The following is a 13868-nucleotide window of genomic DNA, read 5'->3' on the forward strand; positions in this document are numbered from 1 at the left end:
ACAGATAGATAGACCGACAGTGAGACACGTTTGGTGACAGGACACATAAAAGCCCCCCCAAAAGGCTAATAAAAAGCCAATGTAGCCCATCTATGTCAGGGAGAAGGAGCTTAGACTTGTCTTTTGGCAAGCACAGAGTCAAGTCCTCTCTGGACAGGAGCCAGCAGCAGGACCCTCTGATGTAGCAAGTGAAGCTAATTAAAAGGCATGTAAGTCTCACAGCTGATTCATTCAGAAGGCATCCTTTAGCTTACTCCAGCTAATGCTCTTTGAGGTCAAAGTCGACCCCCATTGTCCTTGTGTTTAAGATTAAGTAAATTGCAATGGGGATATCTGAGGGTAATCCTTTATCTTAAAATATGATCCAGCTTCACCAAAATTGCAGATTTAAATTGCATGGGGGGTGTATTTTGCAAAAGTTAGGAGGTTTGGTTAATGCAGAATAATAAGAGAGGTCAGGAATATTCCACTCTGCCTTCCTTCATCGTCTGGTCTGATAATCAAAACATTCATCTCATACAGTGCCTGGTATCTCTCTCTCTCTTTCCCCTTCAAAAACTAAGCTGTTTCACTTAGAGCCCCCCCAATAGTCCTGGAGCACTTTGGCTGTGAACATCATTTATGTATTTGCAGCGTGTTTGCGCATTGGTTTCAGCTTTCCCTGTTTTTGTTGCATGTTCTGTTGTTGTGATTTGCTTCAAAATGTACATTTGCATCTGCAGTACTTGTTTTACCTCATAGAAATGTTCTGGGCCATGGCAGCAATCTTCCCCTTTTTGGCCCCCCCATGAAAAGGCATATCTGAACTTTATCAACTCCTTCATACAAACACAAGCGAATGCACAAGCAATGAAATCATGCATTAGGCCATTCAGCCAATGCAATGTTAATCTTATTGGAAAAGTTGCAGCTTACAGTCTGTAGCTGACAGTACTGATTTTTACTGGGTGTCAATAAGCCAAAATATTAGCTTGAGTTTGGGCATGTTTTCTGGCTGGACTGATTAGGGCGAAAGTGACGTTTCATGGAAGCACACCTAAAATGTAAGTGCCCTGGTATATTGTTGAAAAAGAACCTGACTCTCCTATTAAAGTCTGTCCCATTGTTGCTATTGTTGTTGTTGGCGTAACCAGTAAAAGTCCCCACAGTGATTTCTTTTGTGGTATTTTTTTTATGATTTTTCTCTTCAAAACAGCTTCAAGGGTGAGAGAGATTATTGATCAAAAGAATTGGGTTTTCTTTGTAAAATCACCAAATTCTTTATTCTCTCTCAGTCTTCTCCAAAATGTTCTCCATGTTCTGTTTTCTGAAAAAGGCCAAACCGAGCTGTTCACACTGTGTCAGCATTTTATTTCCCCATCATCTGTTGGATGTGGGATCTGCTGACGAGGACGATATGAAGAACACCAACAGATCGAGTGAAGATGGTCCACACTGCGCTGCAGAAAATAAACACCTCCATGAGGAATGCCTGGTTTTGTTCAGCTCCAAGAGGAGCAGCAGCATTCCTCTGCCAGCCTCCCCTCCCTTGTCCCCACACAGGGGACTTCCCTGCTCCTTACTGTACTCACACTATTCTCCAATGAATACCACACAGGCACTCATTTACTGCAAACAGCTTACATATTAATAATTGTGACTTTTACCTCTCTCCTGTAAAGCTGGAGTCAATTTAGTTTCACTCTGAAAGCCTTTTTGATCTTCAAACAAGCACTCCAATACAAGCACTAACCATCTATAGATACAACATTTTAAGGTTTCATTAACTCTAGTTTTCATTTATAAGGTATGATTTCAAACCTGAGAGGAGAAGGTTAACAGAAAGCTATATTACAAAGGAAAAACAAGTATGACAAACCAGACACATTTACTTGAAATCTACTTGATTTTACCATAATTCTCTAACTGGGCGAAACTTTTGATTGGGCGAAAATGCGAGGTTACAATAGGTTAAATGTTTAAAATTAAACAGTTTCACAAGCATTTGTGTTACAGATAACTGCAGCAGTTATAAGACATGACTTGATGTTCCCTGGGTCATATAGTCAGGTGGAATGCAGAGGGCCATGGCTTAGTTTTGCTTGCGATGAGGTGAAAGGGGTCGATGTCTCCGACAGATATAGACATAAGTCTACCGAGATTCATCACATAACAGACAGAAATAGAGAAGGAAACAGAATTAGAGCGGGCGGAGTTGAGCAGGATTACAGGTGTATTTGTAACGGTCAATCTAAAAATGCCTCCGTGAACTTTGTCTCGCTTCGTTTTTTTTTTTGTTTTTTTTTTCAGTGAAGTGTCTGAGCCTCCTCCCAGTCGTTCCTGTTTACAAGGTTACTTCCTGATGACGTTGTGCTGAGTGTGTCATCGTCCGTCATCTGGTATTCCTCTCAGAAACTAGGACCCCTGTGTGTGTGTGTGTGTGTGTGTGTGTGTGTGTGTGTGTGTGTGTGTGGACAGCGTGTGGGTTGGCATGTTGCCTTATTAAACGATCCTGTCCTAATTCATTCATTCCACGGACAGAACTCATTAACAAATACACGTATACTTCTGATTGAGGATTCTATCAACGATCCTTTGGGTTAATTTCCTAAACCTGTGGACCTCATCTGTCCTGCCTGCAGGTTACACATGTCCACATCCTGCAGCAGAGGACATGACATTGTTCTTTATGGAATGACTCATTTGAAATTGTTTATCTTACCGTCATAAACTGACCGTAGTAGCCTATGACAAAAATACTAACGTCTCCATTTTGATATGAGAAAAAAAAAAAAAACAGAGTTTTAAATAGTGAGATGAGTCACCTGCATTAGTAGCGTGTAGAGTCACATGTGGTGACGAGTTGTCTCTAAATGTCTGATGGATCTAGAAGCATTAAAATGATGACAATTTCTCAGATTCCCTGTTTCTATAACAGGTAATCCGACATCAGAGAAGCATTATGTTGAGAAGTAAACTTGACAAGACAGCTGACTCTTTCACTAGTTGAACAGCACCACAACTTCTATAATTCAGTCAAATATATGAAATATTTCAAATTTGTGGGCGTATGTGTCCATCACATTATTTAATACAACTATGCTTTATCATTTCAGAAACCATAGTTTGACATTCTGTTTTCATTCTTGCACTAAACCAAACGATGGCTTCCACTGCAAGATGATACCCATAAGACATTGTATTTTTTTTGATTGACTTGTTGAGTTTGCATTGGTTTATAAATGGACACTGGTCTTAGAGAACACAAAAACTAAACATTAGGCATTTTGGAGCTCTTTTCCGTAATTTAAGCACCTGCTCTGAAAGGCTACTCACATGCCTACTGGTGTTATCTTCTTCTTCTGCCATATAAATCTGCGTTAGGTTTGTTTAAGGTGAAAATAAAAACTCTAAAGATCCACTGAAAAAGACATAAAATACAAGGTCAGGTAGCGGCAGGTAATTATTGTGAAACACCCTGGCTTTTTGTAATTTGGAAGTGCTTCCCTTTGTTGCTCTGCCATGCAGCTGCTGGAAAAGTTAAAAATCCTTATAGCGCAATAAATTACACAGACGTCAAGTCCTGCGCTCCGATTCTTGGAAGGCTTTAATACGGAGAGAAAGTGTGCACACCTGCAAACCACAGCCACACGGTTCATGTTCTGCACAAGCATGCATGTGTGCACGTGCACGACCACTTACTGCAAATCCCCATACATGCCTGCAAATACATCAAGCATCACACACACACACACACACACTACGGCAAACACACACCTTCATCTGTGCTGTATCTCGCACATACTCGGGAGGAAGTTTTAAAAACTTTGGTTGTAGCCTGTAATCAAAGCGAACAATCAGGCAGGCCCAGACAGCACAACACTGGCGCAGAGGGAAAACTCAGCGAATACCGAACTGCATCTGAAAATGCTTTAAAAATCTCTGCCATAACCTGCTAATTACTTTACAGAGGAAATTACTTATCAGATGGATTGGGGATGTGAACAGGAGGGCAATAGTTCTGCTCTATATCACTGAGGTTGATATAGAAAAATGGGTTTAAACACAAGCATACACATTTCTTAATGAAAATATGACGGAAACCTTTTACACTAAGCCTTGTGTTCCAAAACGGAGGACCAAAACAATAATTTGTTTTTTATGCTAAGTTATATAATTGGTCTAATGAAATAAGAAGAAAATAATTAGCAGCTGTAAGTTGCCAACATAAGTACTGCCATGGTAACAGGATTAGTGATTAGAGCAGACAGGTACATGTGAAAAAGGGAGGAGAATAAAAGGCCATAATGGTTTCACGGGAGGAGAGGAAATGAGAGGAGTGGTGCTAAATGAGAGGGTGAGAGCGGTGCGTTAGTTGTTAAAGAGCTAGGGAGAGTGGAAACGGGGAAATCCAGGCTTTACCTCCCAGGAGAGAGGGGAGGAGGGAGTGGTGGGAGGCTGGGGGTAGCGGGCGAGAAGACCTGCGAGCGGCTCCCAACTGCCAACTGATGAGGGTCGTTGAGTCCAGAGTCCCTTGGCGTCTGCTTCAGCCATGATTTCCATCCCCTCCTACTCAAGATACAATGAAAATTGTGTCTGGAAACAATGCCATCTGCAGAGACAGAGTGGGAGAAACGGTGGAGTGCCCCAGTTCAGCTGCACGGCAGCCTGAGTCGAGGATGTGATGTCTGGACGACTACAACAGAGCGGTTGTACGAGGCCTCTGGAAGGGGAAGGGGATCTCTATGGTGTTTGTCTGCATTACACTGTGTTAGTCTATCGGATTGTTTTCTTTTTCTGATAATGTAAAATGTTGGTCTGTTGGCACAATACAATGCACAGCAAAGCCATATGTCTAATTTTACGATAAATTTCACCAAAATGCCCAACAACAAAAAAAAACTGGTTTATGTCTCTGATTATGCAAAGCTTTGAATTTCTTTTTTACTCTTGCAAGAAAGCAAATAATCCTATTTTATGTAGCCATCTTCGCATCGATTTGTGGACAAACATTTTCAAGTCTTGGATCTCGGAAATTTTAACCTCATAATCTTTGTGTTTTAGAGCTTTAAGTCGATATTTTCTGATTTCTTAGGAGAATCAGTTAACCTCTGTCTGAAAGGAGTGGTTTCTGCAGTTTGGACTTTTCAATCACAAATTTGCTACACCATAAAGAAAACCATGCCTTATAGTCTACTACCTCCAAAATAAAATACAAAATACAATATTAGGCATTATTGGAGACCTTTATAGCGATTGGAACCATAAAGGTATTAGGGTAATGTTTCCTGAGTGATTTACAAGCAAACTTATTTTTGCGTTCAGTGGAATGCCATTGGCACAACCCGGAAAGTTTATACAATTAGAATACAGCAAACACTTCTATTTTATACTTGTGGAGTCAGAGATCAGGAACGTTCATACAGGCTTAAAAGCTCTCTCTCAATAATGTTACAATGAAACATAAACCGGATATTTCTCTTCCTAAGTTTCTTTCTGGACTCACATGGCTTGGACAGCAGCTGTCTTGCATGCCTACTCTCTCTCTCTCTCTCTCTCTTTCTGTTTAATTTCCCCTCCTCATCCTGCCTCTCCTCTCCCTCTTCTTCCTCTTCCCTCCTCTGGGTTTGTTTGTTCTCCCTCAGCTCCCAGGTGTTTTCCTGCACTGCTCTGTGTTCCGCTCAAGCACCTCTTCCGTTCTGACTCAGGTACAGTTTACCGATGCCCCCCCCCCTCCTCCCCCCCTTGTGTCAATACACAACACATCGATCGATATACACACACACGTGAATCACAGTTCATACAGTTAAACCCAGACAAAGCCCCCCACCCCCCATCACACACACACTCACACATAAAAACCAAATTCCTACACACACACACACACACAAACACACGGTCTTATTCCTGCCTCATCCAACAATAACACCACAAACCTTGCTTCCTGTGCGTGGGGGAACAATAGTGGGATAGCTTTGATGGTCAGAGGTAGTTTGTTGTAGATACTCCCTTATCAGCCCAAACATCACCACATCAGTTATGGATCCTGGCAGCATCCTACTGTAAGGAACAGCTTTATCCTCAACCAGCGGCCGGATGTAGGGATGTATGGATGACCTGAAATTGTTTTAACAGACAGCATATAAAAATGACTTGTTTCTAAGTGATGTCTTATGAGCTCCAAGTGATATTAACATCACGTGTTTCTTTTTATGAATAAAACGTTTTGCCAGTTAAATGTGAAGGTTTTTGTTTTACTATATATTGACCAATCATTCAGGCTTACTTTAATTCTTTATTCTCCATTCTCTGGTTCTCAGAATCAGAATCAGAAATACTTTATTAATCCCAGGGAGAATTTCAGTCTCACAAATAATATCAATACAGAAAAAAGGGAGCCAAGAATCGTGGAAATATAATTGAACTGCTCCTCACTCAATGTAAAATGCAAGCAAAATGAATTCCCTTGGTTAGTCTTGAGCATATCAAATGTATACAATGACAACCACAAACAATAAAAACCCAAATTACTGTCACCACAAAAAGCATCACTAGATTTACAAACTACTTCCCCTGTGAGAGAAAAACATCTGCAGCTCTTGTCGGGTTAACCGTTGAAGGCACTAGCGGATTCAGATAACGCTACAATGGAAACGGCACTACACAACTTCTGCTAGCTAGCAGCTACCTGCCAGATGTGGCTAACATTAGCGGATAACAGATGTGGCTTATTTTCAGCTATAAGGCTAGCATCGAAAACCACTTACAAGAAAAAGATTACTGCTAACTTGTTAATGGCTACAAGCTCATTTGAAGATGCTTCAGGAAACATTTAAATTCCTATAGCTAACATAGTTTAAAAGTTTGGAACAAACATATTTAATGTACTTCTGTTAGCCCTTGTCACATTTTTAAGGAAGTGATGGATGTTAGCAACAGCCGTTGTCTAAAGGTATTTAATTGGTTATTACATAAATTGAAATATGCCGATTTTTCCCTCCAGATTTTTACTCAATAACCTCGTGTTAAAGTGCATAAATGCTAATAATCAGGGATCCTACAGAACCTACAGTCTGGAAAATAGCGTGTAAGTCCTGGCAGCATCTCCATCAATTCACCCCCAGTTCCTAAATGCAACCCCTGTCCCTTCTGTTCATTCTTCGCACAGTGTACCCTCTGGTGCCCCGTGTGTTTGTGTACATGTGTGTCTGCGTGTCACTATGGAGCCCCGTCCTGCAGCAGCTGTGTGTGGCTGTGTAAGTATGTGTGTGAGCCCTGCTGCGTGTGTGTCCTGCGTGGGAGAAAGGAGGCGATGAGTCATAGCGCACATACCACCAGGACACAACAGCTCCCCCTGTTGCCACGGCAGGGGAAGCCCCGGCGGTGTGGGTGTATTGTCTGGGAGAACAGAGGCGAGCGTGACATCATAGGACATCTCTCTCCTACACCCGTCAGTGAAGGAGGGAGGAGGAGGCGACAGGTGATGGAAATGGTTCTTTTCTTTCTTTCCTGCTAGATGTGTTAAAGTAAAAAAAAAAATACACACAGACAGGCCTACAGCTTGTGATCAAATGTCTTATTTAAACCTGCACAAAGGTGACTTTTATGACCCTTGGGTGTGAAAAATAAATGCTGTAATGTCATTAACTGTGTTTCAGATTGTCAGATGCATTAATCTAGGTTTTCAGACAAATCATTTTTTCACTCTTCTTAATTTCCTCTGCAGAAACAGCCTCTTAAGGTCTCACAGGCCACCAGCTGAATAGGTCTAATGTAGGGTAATAAACATTCGATTTAAATAGACACATGCCACAGTGTTCCATTTCATTTTTGTTGCATCTGTTTTTGTGCGAAACACTGTTCCCACAGTATGTCATCATGCCTGCTGTCATACAGGAAAATGTTAATTAAGCAATGAGTAAACATTTAAGCATTTGCATTTTTTTTTTATCCGAGCGGTGAAATCAACAACTATGTGCCTGCATGTGTTTTTGTAAGCTGTGTGTAAGTGTGAAACCGTGTTTATCACCCTTCAAGCCTCTGTAGCTTTGTTGTACGGCGGCCTAGTTCGGTAAAACACACACACACACACACACACACACACACACACACACCGTTTATATACACAAGGACTGGACCCGCGCACACGCATCAACTCATTCGCTCACTCCAACACATGCACATGTGCGCACATGCAGCAGGGAGAGGAAACTGCAACACAATGATAAGGTCTGGGAACACAATGGGCTCAGCAGTGCACAGACAGAAGCCAGGACCAGTTTAGCTCAGAAAGGTCAACAAGCCTCTCCAAGCTTTCATTCAGTTCCCCTACTTATTATTGTTCAACATTATAGTGATTACTCTGATGGCCTTTATTTTGCAAATGTGGGAGCCATCCGGAAATACCAGTGAAATATAAAAATCCAGTACTGACCAGAGAGGAGAGGGGAAAGAAGGTTACTTATTTTGGAGGGAGAACTTCTTTGACGTCAAGTTTCCCATGGCCTGGCCCAGCCTTGGAGATCACTGGTCGGGTGCCAATTTAATGAACAGCTGCTTGTATTCACATTACAGACTGATAATTCCTATCATGATTCCAGTGTTATAGTACTACCAGACCAAATATTTTGGGAGTGCTAAAACGTGGTTTCCTGCATTTGTTAAATAAAGATCACGGGAGAAGTTCACAAATGTTTGATTAAAACTGCAATGAGCTGACAGACTGTCATCTTAGTACTACAGTGAAATCAGTCATACTATAAGCCTTGATTTGCACCGTTGGACAAAAAGCTAACACGAGTTTTCAGCCCCTTCCTCGGTAACAGTGGCTAGAAAGTTGAACACAGCACAACTAAACTGCTAGCTGTAAAATTAGCTCGGAATTTTCTCAATGTCATCTTGTTTCGATAGTAAATGCAGTAGTCTTACAACAGCTCCTAGCTTACATTAGCCAAGAAGTGTCACACTAAACAATAAGAAAGAAAAAAAAAAACTGCTAGCTAACATAACATTAGCTCTAGAACTGTTGAATGCTAATTAGCTGAGCTGGAAAGTCTATGTTCAGTGTATGGAGTGCTGGAAATGTCAACCTGCATTTAAGATCAGCCTAGTTTGTTGAAGCCTATTATGAGTTCAAAAAGTAATGTTTGGACGTACTTTACACATAATTAGTTATAGCATAAAGGTTAGTTCAGCTTTTCACAATTCAAATCTACATGTTAAAGGCATATTTTCAATATAAGGTATCATGTCCCCTTGGTAAATAATGATGGCTTTGTCGTCTTCCATTACACAAAGTGACAACATGACTACCCTCTCTATTCTGTAATTCCACTGATGCTGCATTGAGACATCAATTCAGCCTACAGAGGCGCCAACCTCGAGGTCCATTATGAGCAAATGTCTGCTTGTTCCTTAAAGTGCTAAAGAAGCAGAGAGTGGGTCACAGCCTTCTTCAAAATGTCAAAGCCCTTACATAATCGCTGCATGTATTCTCTGTCGTGGCACAGCAGCCATATGCCCTCTCACGTCCCTCTCCGTCCCTCTCGCGTCTCTGAAGTCTTACAACAGGACAAAAAGGTCAAGACATCAGAGAGAAGAAAATGGATCTGGCAATGTGCCTTACTGTGTAAAAAGTTTAAGCATGCGTAGTCCATTCCCATGAGCAAATAAAAATCTGCAGTTTTTTTTTTATTAACGAGATGATTATCCCAGAATTACGAGCTGTGCCTCAGTTAAGTTCCTTGGACATCCAGTGTTTTCAGCAATTACCTGATTGTCTCGAGTCGCCATGCAGCCAGCACTGAATGCACTTCAGATGCATCATGTTATATAAGTCAAGCATGTCTAGTTAATCCTGAATGATTAGAGTACACAGATCTAAGTTGCCTGGGAAAAGTCGACAAACTAATAAAAATACCATCATTGAATTTGAAGACACGAGTATGTCCCCATGTTTCAAACATAAACCACATTAAACTGGGATAAATTAAACAGTATGGGAACGTGGTCTAAATGAGATCTGTCGGGATTTTGAGGTAATGGTATCTTGTTAATTTAGAAAAAAACAGGGCCGAATTTTTATTTTTTCATCAAAATGTAACTTATAATTCCAAGATTATTATCTTGTTGATTCAGAAAAAACAGAGCAGATTTTCTTCTCTTTTGTTAATACATGTTAAATCAAGTCTCCACCCGACCTGCATCACCATACCAGACCTATGAAAAGCCTGCCTTCAGGCCTGTCATTTCCTCTTCTCCATCCAAACCAAACCTGTCCTGCTGCAAAGAACAAAGAAAACCTAAATGTGAGTGGAAAATGAACAAACACCTTGCCACCATTGTCTTATACACAGATAAAATCATCCAACCCATGTAAAAGAAAATAAACCTGTGACACTCATCTGCATCAGTGCTATCGACATATAATGTTCTATGATCTGGCAGCAATAATATTATAGTTTTGCTCATACACTTCCGTAATTTTGTTCAGTTATAAAAAGATGATCAGTTGTGTTTATAACATTTTTCATAGGCACTCAAGCCTTAGTCTGTCTCTATAAGAACACGGTGGCTTGTGGGCTGCTTGACCTTTCAAGCATTACCCTACAACCCCAGAGGATGGCTCAGATCCCTGTCATAGTGACTAATAATTAAAAAGTCACTTTAGTCATTGTGCATTGTACCAGTTTGTCACCATTTACATTGACACTACATTCCATGAAAAGAAAGTTTTCTTTTATTCTTAATTCAGTGTCTCATGCCAGTAAACTTGACCTCTGGCCAATTAGGTTTTTCCCCCTCGAAAATATTTAACAAACTCCAAAGCAACACAAACCCTCTGGGGACAAACAAAGTTTAAGAAAATGTTTCAGACATCCAAAAACAGCACGATTAAAAACAGAAAACCATGATCCTAGCAGCCATTCCTACTCAGATTCTAGTTTCTCACCATCTCAAAAAAACGTCTTAAGCCCAAATATAGTTCTGCAGCAAAGGGTTACATGTGAACATCTTATCAAAGAGAGATTTGAATATTTATGGAAAAAATGCATTTCAATGTGTTCAAAAGCAGTAATCTCACCAGAGAGACAGACATTTGGAGCCTCCTTAGTGCTAATGACTGTTTGCTGAAGTTGGAAGCAAACAGTTGCCTGTATTTAAGTGAGACAGAGAAATTCTTCTTAGTCTGAGCCTTTTACTTCTCAAAGCTTTGATGCATGTGTGTCATGATCATGCACTCACAAAGGAGAACGAGTAGTACATATATATATGTGGAGTAAATGGAATGTAGAGAAATACAAACGGGCTGAGCATGTTTTAGCTCATTAACCGCAATGGTTTGCATTACTTTTCAGAGGCAGACCATGAATTTCAAATTGATTTTCTATCAACACACAAATGGAGGAATGCCCAGAAGCTAACAATGGATTATATAAATCTATTCCATGCTTTAAAAAGGAATATAGCCAACTAATGTGAACCAAGTTAGGATGTTTTATAAATAAAGAAGCTACTAGGAACATGTTTTGTAAATTTATGCCAGCCCTGAGGACAAGAGTACATCCTAAAAGCCATTAAGTGTGCATACCATCAATGGCTTTAATCTGCCAAATATTACACTTGTTTCAGGCGTTCAAATAATTCTAAAGGTATAAGATCTTTCTGATGGTCTAGTTTGCGTTTGTAGCTTATTAAGAAGCATAAATAGTTCTTCAACCTTCCTATAAATGTTGAATTGTTAACTCAAAGTGTCTTCATGGTTGTGTATTTCTAGGTTAAATACACATGGAGCTTTACAGGATCTTATTAAACTCTGGAAAACGTATGCCAATGTTGAATAAAAAAATACTAGATACATCTGGACACAATCAATTAAGCAAAACCAACAGGTGTGTAAGTGTGTCAGTGTCTAGTTTCAGGTGGTCCTGCACCAGTGCACATGCATGCCAGTGGGAGGGGATCCATGCCTCATTGTCCTTGTGCTATTCACTGGCTCCTTAAAAGCTAATTTCTCCCCCCTCGCCATCGCCACCCCTCCTTCTTCCCCTGGCTCTCTGTCTTGTGCGATCAACAATAGTCTATTCTGTGCTGTCCCGTGCGAGCTGAGCCACACCCGAAGCCAAGGCCACGGTGTGAGGGGAGATTGTTGGGTTGAGGCCAAGTGAGCGGGACACTGGTTTGATTCTCGTCTGGGATCGTGGGTCCTGCTACGACAAGAGAGGAGAAGTGTTGTTATCTGTTTGGCTGAAAATTCTTTTTGTCATTCACTGCAGTGGTTCCCAAAACCAGTGTCCTGAGGTGCATGGAAAGATTGGAGAGAAGTCCAATTGGTTTGAAAAAATGGAGAGACTTTTTCTTATTTATCTGTAATACTTAAAAGAATCCTCAGAGTAAAACATTGGTGCCAAGCATGCAAGTAAAAGATAGGGGTCTGCAGAATGCAACCTTAAAAGCAAAGGTCAAAACACAAAGAAGCATCTTGGCAACATTGAAATGCAGCAACATCCAGAATGAAATGGGGGCAGATATTATTTTAGGATATTTTTTGCCTAAAATCCCAAAACCAAGTAAGTTGTGAGTTTTTTGGCATTCAAGGAAAAATACAGCCAATAAACAATAAGGGGGTTAAATATTTTTTGATTTAATTAATTTTATCATTTGCATCAATTGGTGTCCCATGCACAATTAAGAAACAGGGGGCTTATGGCCCAACTCAACTCCACCTCTTTGTTACTAGACTGAGTGAAAGTTTTGTTTCGCCCAATCCCAATCTCCACCCATACAGCCTAAACACTGCAAGTCAGGTGAGTCATGCATGAGTACTTGAGTCTGTGAGGTCTTGACATGGTATGAACTATGAGTAATGGGATGCAATATCATACCACTGTCATCACATGTTGCCTGGAAACAAGATACACCATTAAATATGAAAAAAAGTCCACCTCCAGTTTTACTTGTATTTCTTTCATATGGGTGTTTATACATATTAATAATCACTAAAAGTAATAAACAAGGCTTCATACTGTAACTTGAATTTGAATTTTCCCATCATGCCCATGCTTGCTCTAATTTAGTCAACACTAACATATTTCAAGACTGGAATATCAAATGTGTAGATCTCTGTTAATGGCCATATCAAGTATTCAACAAAGCCATGCAATAACTGAAAGTTGTGTCAAGTCGTGGGGTATTTGATTGATGATGGGGGCACATCAGACCAAAAAGATTACTTACCACTGGTTACTGTGTAGGGGCATGATTCCTTCCATCTACACAAATATAAATGAGCCATTCTGTCTTATTTTATGCAAGTCTTTTATGTGTCTCACTTCCTGACATTTAACAACACAGCTAACGCTTTGCCACAATACAGGCTCTGATCTCAGCCGGGCCACAGTGCTGAAGGTCATTCCATCAGCCCTGTTATTCTCCAATATCACGACAATCTGTTCCTAAGTGCCACATCTGGAGACCCCCACACACTTCGATAAGGCAAGACTCTCTTCATTGTCTGATCACGTAAATATGACACACCAACACACCATCAGAGGGTCCCTGTCTGCACCAGCCAGCCAGCCTAATTATATAATTATCCCTTGTCTGATTGTCCCTGTGCAGCTGAGACGAGGGAGGGTCTTTGTGTGGCCGGTGGAATGTGGTGCGCTTGGCATTTTTCTGCGAAAGGGCAGCTTTCTGGAAGCGTCTGCCAACAGCGAGGAGCAGAGGGTGAGATCACGGCTGCTGGTGCCCACTCTTCTTTTTTCTCTCTCTCTATTTTCTCTATCACTCCTTCCATCTTTCCAAGACCCTTGTTCTGTCTCTAGGTTTCTATAATCTGTCGATGGATCTGTCCCTCGCAGCCTTGGACAATTCCTTCCCTCTTCTGT

This window comes from Labrus mixtus, chromosome 20 (assembly GCF_963584025.1).
Source record: "Labrus mixtus chromosome 20, fLabMix1.1, whole genome shotgun sequence".
Taxonomy (NCBI): domain Eukaryota; kingdom Metazoa; phylum Chordata; class Actinopteri; order Labriformes; family Labridae; genus Labrus; species Labrus mixtus.